Here is an 11,243-nt window from a genome sequence, read left to right on the forward strand (position 1 = left end):
ACTGCTAATGCAGCCGGGACCAACGGCTTAACATGCCTTTCGAAGCACGGAGGAGCTCGAGATGAAAACTTTTTTTTGTGGTCACCCATCCTATGACCGGCCTTTGCGAAAGTTGCTTTACTTCAACAATCGCAGACCGAGCGCGTTAACCGCTGCGCCACCGAGCTCCTCCTAATAAGTATATAAAAGTTCTTAAAGTAAAGTTCTTAAGTAAGTAGTGGTGGGTTCAAGACTATAATTATTTATCAGGTTTTTTGTCGTTATATTAATGCAGTTTTTCAGCTCCAGACATATATATATCTATTACTTTTCACTGCGAGCGAACAAGCGGGAAATTTTCTTCTTATAAATATTTTTGAGTATATCGAACTCGAAATAACAGCCTCCGTGGTCTAGTGGTTAGAGCGTTAGGCTCACGATCTGGAGGTCCGGGTTCGATTCCCGATGGGGACATTATCGAAATCACTTTGTGAGACTGTCCTTTGTTTGGTAAGGACTTTCAGGCTTGAATCACCTGATTGTCCGAAAAAGTAAGACTGCTGTGCCCAGCAGTGGGACGTATATAGGCAGTTTATGATGATATCGAACTATGTTCATCACGAACTATGAACTTTACACGAACTATGTTTATGTTTTTTATGTGTTTGTTGTTGTTTATGTTTGTTGTTTTGTGTTGTTCTTTGTTTTCTTCAGTGGAATTCTGTGGAAGCTATTCACATAGAACGTAAGTATACGATTACCACCGCGCTTCGCTCATAGTGGCCAGCCCCCTGTACACTTTCACGACGAAATGACAAAGTACTGGCTTATCCAACATCTTCCTTAACCTTTCAACGTTGCATTTCTATGTCAATCGTGTTGAAATGTCAAGTGAAACCACGTTGTACCGTAACCTCGACAGTGACAGAGTTGGTCTATTCTAACCCTAGTTTGCATAAAGGGCTTGCATTCCACGGATGTCACCACACTACATAGTAAATGTTGGTATAGCAATAGTACGTATATATTGCGCCTACTACTAACTTATAGGCTATTTTTCACAACGTTATTTGTAAAAAAGTTACTAAGTAACGTTGTATAACAAATAGACAACTAATATCTGAAAAAGTGTCCACGGCGGCGCATCTTATCACAAGTTTTTTTTTTTTTGATGTGACTTATTGTAAAGATTTGTAGATTTGCCGCAGATGGCATTAACTACTTGGCCGAAGCTTGTCACAAGCGACACAACCGTTATTGAACAATATTTGAACAGCCATAATAACTTAATTTGAGGGAACGAACTTATACTATCTACACAACATTTCCGACACATTTTTAGAAAAACTCCTTAGCGAATGTGAGTTTATTTGTTTATAGGATGTCAGTGAAGTAAGTATAATAATCTCTATCTAAAGTAGACCGAAAATCCAATGGCTTACAATATCTGAACCTACAGTGCGGAGATTTCGAATACGGAAAAACATTTGAATCGTCTTTAATTTGTCTTCTGGGGTGTTAAAATGGCGACATCAAAGCAATTCATCTAAAAAAGCAGTATTGCAATTTGACATTTCAGCATATAAAAGTAAGTGCGCAATGGGTTTGCATTGTCTCCCCTGTTCAGTTTAATCTGTACTGTGAATAAGCAAGTAAAATAATCATTTATACCCAGGCGTCGTCAGCCCGAAACACTAGTAATGAACCACATATATATTATGTGGCAATAAATTTAAAACTCGTAGGTACCTGTCCCATATGTGGGGCACATTTTTTTCTGCCATAGAGTGTATTTATCGAAATAACAACGCACGTGAGAGGTTGATATCTAATTTTCAGTTATGCAGTGAACGTGTTAAATAAAGAAAGTATAATAGAGGGCAACATGATTGCTGTTGTCACCATAATAGTGTTTTAATAAACGAACTGACAGTTCTATTAAGTCATTATACAGCTAAAAATGTGGAACAGATATAAATAGAGCTTTAAATCATGTCTGAATCATGTCTGGGTTGTAAATAGGACACGCAAATGAGCCTAAATTTTGTTAGGTACATACCTACGGGTTTAATATCCTATTTTTTTGCATATTGGTACCCAAACACAAGTACTTTGGTACTTTTATTACAAGTGTGTGTTGTGTGTTATACTTGTGTTGTGTTTGGTGTGTGTTGTGTTGTGTGGAATACATGTGGCTTTTTTCGTCATATGTATGCCATATCGACGGGGAACAAGCAAATACTCCTATCTTACAGTTAGGTCTGTGTAAGATAGGAGTATTTGCTTCTTCCCCGTCGATATCATACTTTAGAATTTGACTTGTCATCATGATGAAAGGAGTCAAAAGCGTGGAATATACTCTCAAATATACTAGTGGTTGTTGGTAATATGTATTGGCAAGATGTCGTACTTCATACTACGTCATGAGGTAACAAGACAGGTTAGTACATCTTCTATAGGAATGAATCTTCTCGTGTGTGCGGCTACTATTGAGCCGCCAAAGGCTCATTTAACGACTACGTACCTACATAAGTAAATAGCAGCCGGTACCGACACGGGTTAACCTAACTTGAAGATTTGACAGATCCGGTTTTTTTAGAAGCGACTGCCTGTATGACCTTCCAACCCGCGAAGGGAAAACCAGCCCAATACACGCTAGATCACATACCCACGTACCTAACACATTGAATTGAATATGGATTTCCTCGTAGATGTTTTCCTACACCCCTAGGCACATGATAATCATTTATGATCCAAACATGAATTCAAAAACAAATTCGACAATCATTGGTTTAGTCTTGCGCTGGATTCGAACCTGCGACCTCAAAAGGCGAGGCAAGCGTACTACCAACTCGGCTACCACGGCTCTTACTTAGGTATTTTATTATAGGTATGTTATTGTATTTCAATTTCCCCCTGACCTTAAAACTAGGGGTAAGATTACAGCAATTACGCGCGATTGCCCTCGCAATGGGGTAAACACAAACAGCAGTGGTGTGTGTACATGCCCTGGATTACATGACGCGTTCCCGTGATGTATGACCTGCCCAAGGACTTGTGAGTTGTGGTGTGGGAAAGCAGCTTTGTTTAGAGCTTTCGGGTATAAACCAGTTTTGTTCCTCGGTGCACTTTTCTTTTTCTTTTTTTTGACGAGACTTATTGTAGATTTGCCGCAGATGGCATTAACTATTTGGCCGGACAAATGGGGAGCGCTGAAGGCTCTCACCCGGTACAACGTTGAAGACAACAGGCCTGAGGGTGCCCAGTTGGGCACGAACCTCGGCTCAGGGCGTCGTCTGAGAGGAAAAATATTTGAAAGAATTAATCGACCCTAGTGGGTCGATAGCGATAAGCGCTGAATGAGGGAAGTCGCCTCGGTGCGCGACAGTGTAAATCTCCTGCGGAAAGTGGCATTTGGTCATTTTGAGTTAATAGTTAATACCATCAGATTCAGTAAAGGAAGCTGCGTCGATCCGTCTGACCGATATACATGTATTTTTATCTTTACCAGTTCCAGAGATACGGTAAGCATTTAGGCCGTCATGTTTAGTAATTTTGACAGAATACTAAGCTAGAAGGGACAAAAAAGACGTTACTTTACTGTGTCATAATGTTACCTACATTACGTTCGGGTACTTCACCAATCCTACATTTTGCAAAAGATGACTTTCAGGTTTTATGCTGTTTTCTCGAAATGCACTTTTGTCACTTAACAGCCTTTTAGCTGCTGTCATGGCAAGTAATTTTTTTGGAATTGAACGGCAACGACAATCACACAAAATGAACTAAACGGAGGTGATAAATATACCTACTTACGGGTAGTTCACATTTTTTTTAATCTTCACCTACTCATTACGAAAATAATTTCACGTTCGCTCCTGTCGGGATGGCTAGAGTCGTTAGTAGAACTCTTAAGCCTTCATCCATTATTATTTCTGGGAGCGAATCAAAAACAGACCACGTTTAAATGTTTTTATAGCAATTATCCGTGCTTAGGGAAACTCTCCGCTCCCCACCAGCGGCTGAGCTAGGTTTACCTCCCCCCTTCGAACATAGTTTTTAGGCTTGAATCGTATGGTGTCAGACGTCACACACACAGATGCGTGTGTACAATAATGTCAATGTGTAGTGTCTGTGTAAAACGAGGTTGTTTGTATGAAGTTTCCGGGGTGTGGCATACCACATTGTGGTATTATAGACTCATAAGTCTATAATATAAAAATATTAAAAGTAATAGAACCAACATACCGTGATTGTTACACACACTTAGAATCATTTTTATCGGCTAACGTGTGATAGTGATCTCGCGTGGTGCTAGCCAGTTTGGTCGCGGCTGTGTACAGATCATAGAAACAAGAAAGATATGCCCTCAGCACTGAATTACACGAGTTAGCATGTCGCCTGTTAGGTGGAATACCAACCTCATCTACCCTGGTGTCAGGGTTATTAGTGAGCCGCCAAAGGCCCCTGACATGGCTCATGTAACGATTACTCACTAACATCAGTAAGTAGTAACCGGGACCAACGGCGTAACGTGCCTTCCGAAGCACGGATCATCTTACTTTCGGACAATCAGGTGATCAGCCTATAATGGCCTAACCAAACTAGGGATCGCAAAGTGATTTTTGTGATATGTCCCTATCGGGATTCGAAACCGGGGCCTCCGGATCTTGAGCCCAACGCTCAACCACTCGACCACGGAGGCCGTTAAAGAAGCAATGAATAATATGGCAAGTTTTTTAATACGATGGTTTCCTTATATAATATATGCTCGTTTTGCGCATATTTCGGTCTCACCAGCTATGCTCCCGCGGCATCTGTCTATAATAATACCTAACTCTGTGGTTAAAAGCCCAATCTAATACCTGTACACTGACTCTAACCACTTGCAAAGAAACATCATTCTTTATTTTAGCCTTCACAGATTTTTGTGGTCTAAGGAGATTGAATGTGGTAATTGGATTCAAAGTTTGCTTGACTGTGGTTTGTTTGTGCTTGTGTTTTCACACACGTTTACGTTAGATACTTTTTCGCTTTAATAGGGAGCGAGCCTATTGGAAACCACGTGATAATGAGGATAAAAACTGTCTATTTTTCCCGTCAGGTGTCGCTACAGTTGAGTGTTCTTAAATTTTGACAGTTTCCCATAACTACATCAGGTTATATTTTAACACTATAACAATTCGCGCAGGGTTTAACTGCAAAATTATAGTGTTATATTTATTCCGTAAAGATCGGAAAGAAAACTAAGAAAATTACTAATATCAGTATATTCCCTACGCTCAGATGCGTAGTAGTGACCGTCCTTTGCGTCGAAGCGGTGGTGACTTGTTGTTTACTCGAAGGACGAGATGCCACAAAACCGGCAGGCTCTTGGATGTGATTGGGCCACAAGTGTACAACGCCATACCCAGTGATATAAAAAAAAAACTTATTTTCAGTCAAAACTGCCTTTTTCCAACTAGCTTTTTCGTAACTCGTATTTATCACCAAGGTAACCTTTAAATTTCTTCGTAATCGGGATTAGTCGCGGAGAATGACTCATGCAGTCGTAAGGATCGATCGATTCAGTTTAACGACACCTATAGTTAACACACTGGGCTTAATTGTGATACTTATTTGATCCTAAAATGGCCGTTTTGTTCTTTAAATATCACATTCTTTTGAAATTTTCTTTTTTTTTTTAATTAAGATGGGTTTGCTCTTGACTTCGTTCTTCCACAAGGAGAAGAAGAGATCGACGTTGGAACGAGCTTACCCAGAAAATGTCTATTCACCCGTGATTTAAAGGACCCCAGGTTATAAGATTCAGGAAACACCGACGCCGGCAGCCCATTCCATTCCTTGGCTGTGCGCATTATATAGGATGAAGCGAAGCGCTTGGTGCAGATTAGTGGTATGTCAACCAAGTAAGGATGGTAACCCGCCGTACTTCAAAATCAAATCAAAATCAAATCAAAATCAAATCAAAATCAAATCAAAATCAAATCAAAATCAAATCAAAATCAAATCAAAATCAAATCAAAATCAAATCAAAATCAAATCAAAATCAAATCAAAATCAAATCAAAATCAAATCAAAATCAAATCAAAATCAAATCAAAATCAAATCAAAATCAAATCAAAATCAAATCAAAATCAAATCAAAATCAAATCAAAATCAAATCAAAATCAAATCAAAATCAAATCAAAATCAAATCAAAATCAAATCAAAATCAAATCAAAATCAAATCAAAATCAAATCAAAATCAAATCAAAATCAAATCAAAATCAAATCAAAATCAAATCAAAATCAAATCAAAATCAAATCAAAATCAAATCAAAATCAAATCAAAATCAAATCAAAATCAAATCAAAATCAAATCAAAATCAAATCAAAATCAAATCAAAATCAAATCAAAATCAAATCAAAATCAAATCAAATATACTTTATTGCACAGAACTAAAATTTCAACAATCAGACATAACACATGAAAACAGTACAATTTGGGCGGCCTTATTGCTCTAGAGCCGTACTTCTGGATGTCCTCAGATGGACTTGGTGAAATGAGCTGTTGGAGCTCCTGTGCACACTTCCCGAAGTACAATTTGTAAAAAACCGACAGACAGGCGACTTTACGGCGGTGGTCTAGTCTATCCTCACAAATCCACAAAAATCACAGAGTTCATTGACATTTATACCACACAACTAGTTAATTATGCAAAGAGGTTGTTCTTATGGGGCAAGTACCTGAGACATTGCCTCCTATTAATTATGAACACGTAGCATTAAATATTAATTGATAATCTAGAAGTTTCCACGGTTTCGCTTGTGGAGTTTCCTATTACGCTAAACGCATCATGGGAAATCATCCCAGATTAGCAAATCCTGCAAGTTCCAGTAGCTAATTATAATCCCGAAAACGTCCAGAATTCAACAAGCAGATTATTATTTTCAACATGATGAATGAATGGTCCCAACCATTCCAAGTTTCACCAAGTGTGTACATCATTAAGTTTTTAACCATTTTACACTTTTCAAGCAATTTATATTCTAGAATAAGTAGTTTAAATAGTTTATCTATTCTTAGTCAAACAAAAAGCAGTGTTTCGTATTTTGACATTTTATTTTTTACATAAATAAAGTCCACAAAATTGTCTATCCTGTAAAATAATGGTTTTGGCACATATACGTCTAAGGTATAGATGTTTGCTTAGACCTTCTTCCGAATTTACAATTAGGCATTCGTACAATATGCACATAATTTCTTTCGTTAGGCAACGACCGACAAATATACTTCCTGAAACATATTTCCAGACACATGATATGTATTCGTATACATGAAATATTCACCTGAAATAACCATTTCTTAGTTTCAGAAATAACAGCCGGACAAGTACAAGACATTTACCTCATGGTAATGAACTTAGGACCTGAGGTTCCTGAACTTGTAGATTTCACGCCATGATGATGTTTGAATAAAACACGCGATGGAGTATGGTTTGCCTGTACAAGCCTTTAAAATTGAAATAATATTCTTAATATTGTTATTTGATTTATTATACCTACAAAGAATTTAATGTGACACAAAAGTACACTTCAAGCGACAAAATGAAAACGATTGGGTAACTGAGGAATATTGGGCTGGTCTCAGATCGTCTTGATAGCAATATGATTAGTTACATTAAGACTACATCGCAAAGTAACTGGATAATTTCATATTGATTTCGTGGCAAATTTATTTTGTCTAGTTTGTGTTTTGTTTCATAGCTGTACAGTCAATGCAACTGCAAAAGGAGATCATCGGCTCTCCATACTTTGGCCGGCCCAAATTTGAAAGTGCCGGCCAGAGAAAAAAAATGTGTCGAACCTTTCGAGTAGATTGCTCTGATCATTTTTTACTATGACACCAAACGTGTACGACCATTAGTTTGGCTTTAATTGGATTTTAAAAATCTCGATTTTTCATACATTTTGTAAAAAAGAATATTATGTCCGTTTGGAAAAAGGGGATACAGGCGTATTACAAAGGACCGTTAGAACATTTATTAGTATGGCGCCAAACTTCTATGACCATTATGTTGACGTTTATTAGACTTTCCGTTTTGGTTAATATGTTAAAATGCCGGCAATCGAAAAGAATACGTCGAATCCGTCTAATAGTTGCTTCTCAATGTTTTTTTAATATGACACCAAACATCTATGACCATTATTTTGACTTTTATTGGAATTTACGTTTTAGTTCAAATGTGAAAAGTGCCGACCAGCAAAAATACCATGTAGAGAGTATCGAGTAGATGCCTATTAACATTTTATTCTATAGCACCAAACGTGTACGATCATTAGTTTGGCTTTTATTTTATTTTAAAAATCTTGATTTCTTATTTATTTTGTTTAAAAATAGTGCTTTGGGCAAAAATTGCGATGCGGCGGATTACAAAGGACCTTTAATACAACTTTGAACATTTAATAATCTGGCGCAAAACATTTTTGACCATTATTTTGACTTTGGCTTTTATTGGACTTTTTAAAAATCTTTATTTTTTTATACATTTTAACAATGACAACAAGCAGAGCTTTCCCAATGACTAGTTATTAGTCAGATAAATACTTTATGTTTTTGTTTTGTGTGTTGTTGGGTGAACTTCAATATTAATACTATCTAATCTTAGATATGATGTTGGCTATGGTTTTTGCATTCCACTCAACGTTACGGCCTAATTTTATTTTGAATTATTATGACCGTAGATGGTTGCCACCCTGCAAAGATTAGCTTGCCATCTAGTGACGAAACTCGTAATTTGGTATGACGTCTGAAGTAGCTGTTAGGGAAGACAGGAGTCGGGCAGTTGTACTTTGCATGTATGCCGATCACAATGTCCTGGTGCTACTCGGCCAATAACGTAGTACCTCTATCACCCCACTGTATTTTCCTTGTATACACACTTTTCTTAAAAAAAAAGTAGCTTCTAAAGCGTAAACGCAAACCTATTTTTAATTTACAAATAAATATGTCAAAAAGACGACTATATTACGCCTTTAGCAAGATAGTTCCATTATCACCAGATAAAAGTTTTTTTCGCCAAAGTGTAGGTATCTATGAAAACACCAGATTTTTTAAAAATCGAATTAAGTTCAAAATAGTGGTCATAGACGTTTAATTCCATTTAAATAACGCGCTTGTTATGTTTTATTTTTTACAAAATGAATCAAAAATCAAGATTTTTTTAAATCCAACAAAAGCCAAACTAATGGTCATACACGTTTTTGTCATAGTGAATAATGTTTACAGGTATCTTCTCGATAGCTTTGACATGTGTTTTTTTGCTAACCGGCACTTTTCACACAGAAACTATAACGTAAAGTCCAACAAAAGTCAAAATAATGGTCATAGACGTTTGGTGCCCTAATAATAAATGGTCAAACGGATAAGTTATAATGGAGTATACCAATATTGTTTCTTGGCCGGCACTTCACATTTTCACCAAAAATGTATGAAAATTCATGTTTTTTTTAATTCGAATAAAACCGAAAATATTGACCCTACAGCTTTGGTGCCATAGTAATAAATGCTCAGACGGATAAGTTCTAAGGATATATATCATTATTCTTACTTGGCCGGCACTTTACATTTTGACCAAAAATGTATGAAAAATACAGTTTTTTTAATTTGAATAAAACCGAAGATATTGACCCTACAGCTTTGGTGCCATAGTAATAAATGCTCAGATGGATAAGATCTAACGGAATATAGCAAAATTATTTTTTGGCCGGCACTTTGACTTCTGGGCCGAAATCCGATGATCTCCTTTAGATTTTTGTTCTTATAAATTTTAAAACATCCTTATAACCAAAATGCATTTTGAAACAAAAATAACATAATAGGGGTTGGGTACCTAACTAGGTAATTAAGTCATCATCATCTCCCTAGCATTAATAGAGGTACCTATAATAGTTAATAGTTAAACACATAGAGAATCATGAAATGAATACAAATAAACCTAACCTGTATTGGGCTGGTTTTCCCTTCGTAAGTTGGAAGGTCAAACCGGCAGTTGCTTCTGTAAAAAACCGGACATTCCAACCGGTCAACCGGTCAAATCTTCAGGTTAAGTGAGCGGACCCTGTGAAAAACGGGATAATTCTAGGGGGATGATGAATATAATAGCTAAGTATATGGTGGTGTTTGTAAAGTTTCTGTCATGTTTATTATTCTTTGTTAATTTAATGTTAATGTTTATCAGGTTTCTTATAGGAACCTTGATTTTTCCATCACCGCATTGGGAGCGCCTGTAATGGTGATGTGTTGGTATGGTTAGATATAAGTAAATAAATAAATGAACATCTAGGTACTTACTTCAAAACGTTTTTTGATGTGAACAGCAAAGGACTGCAACTGTCTGCCGTCGTCTGTTTTTCCAACTCGTTATAATAAGGCTAGAACGAATAATGATTTTCTTGGTAAGCGTGATCCATCTTCATGTAAGATTGTGGTCACTGCGAGCCTATATTATTAAAAAAAAAACTTAAAGGCATACACACATAATATAAGGTCACGACTATATCATGAGGTAGTCAGAGGTACATCCATCTAAGATGAACAAAGTACCCACACCTCACCGAGCTTTCTTTTAGACCACCGTGGTAGGATAGGTAGGTATAGGTGACCCGTATCGCAGGCACTCACGCAAAATACTTACATCGTAACGAACATACTGGTACTGTTATAAAGATAATCTTGGCTGTTTATAAATACATGTTGGTTGGTATGAATTATGCATACATTTTCTTCAGCGTGAAAGCACTTACGGTAACGATGTCTCATACAGGCATGTATTTAGACCTTTTCAGGCTGAATTTGTTAGCTTTTTTTTTATTGAAACTTATTGTAGATTTGCCGCAAATGGCATTAACTACTTGGCGGACAACAGGCCTGAGGGTGCCCAGTTGGGCGCGAACCTCATCTCAGGGCGTCGTCTGAGAGATATTTACTAGGGACTACGGAATTCCATTTGCTTCGAAAGCAAAATGAGTACTTGCCTAAAACCATACCCCGGACACTTCATACAAAATACCTCGTTTTACACAGACAGTACACATTGACGTTATCGTACACGCGCGTCTGTGTGTGTGACGTCTGACGCCCATACGATTGAAGATTAAAGTAAGATCGAGGAGGGCGGAGGTAAACCTAGCTCAGCCGCCGGTGGGGACGCTCTTGTCGGTGCAGCATTTTCCATGCTACTTTTTTAGGGAAAAATAGGGCAGTGGTTTCCCTCTTGGCT

Source organism: Pectinophora gossypiella, chromosome 5 (assembly GCF_024362695.1).
Source record: "Pectinophora gossypiella chromosome 5, ilPecGoss1.1, whole genome shotgun sequence".
In the NCBI taxonomy this organism is placed as follows: domain Eukaryota; kingdom Metazoa; phylum Arthropoda; class Insecta; order Lepidoptera; family Gelechiidae; genus Pectinophora; species Pectinophora gossypiella.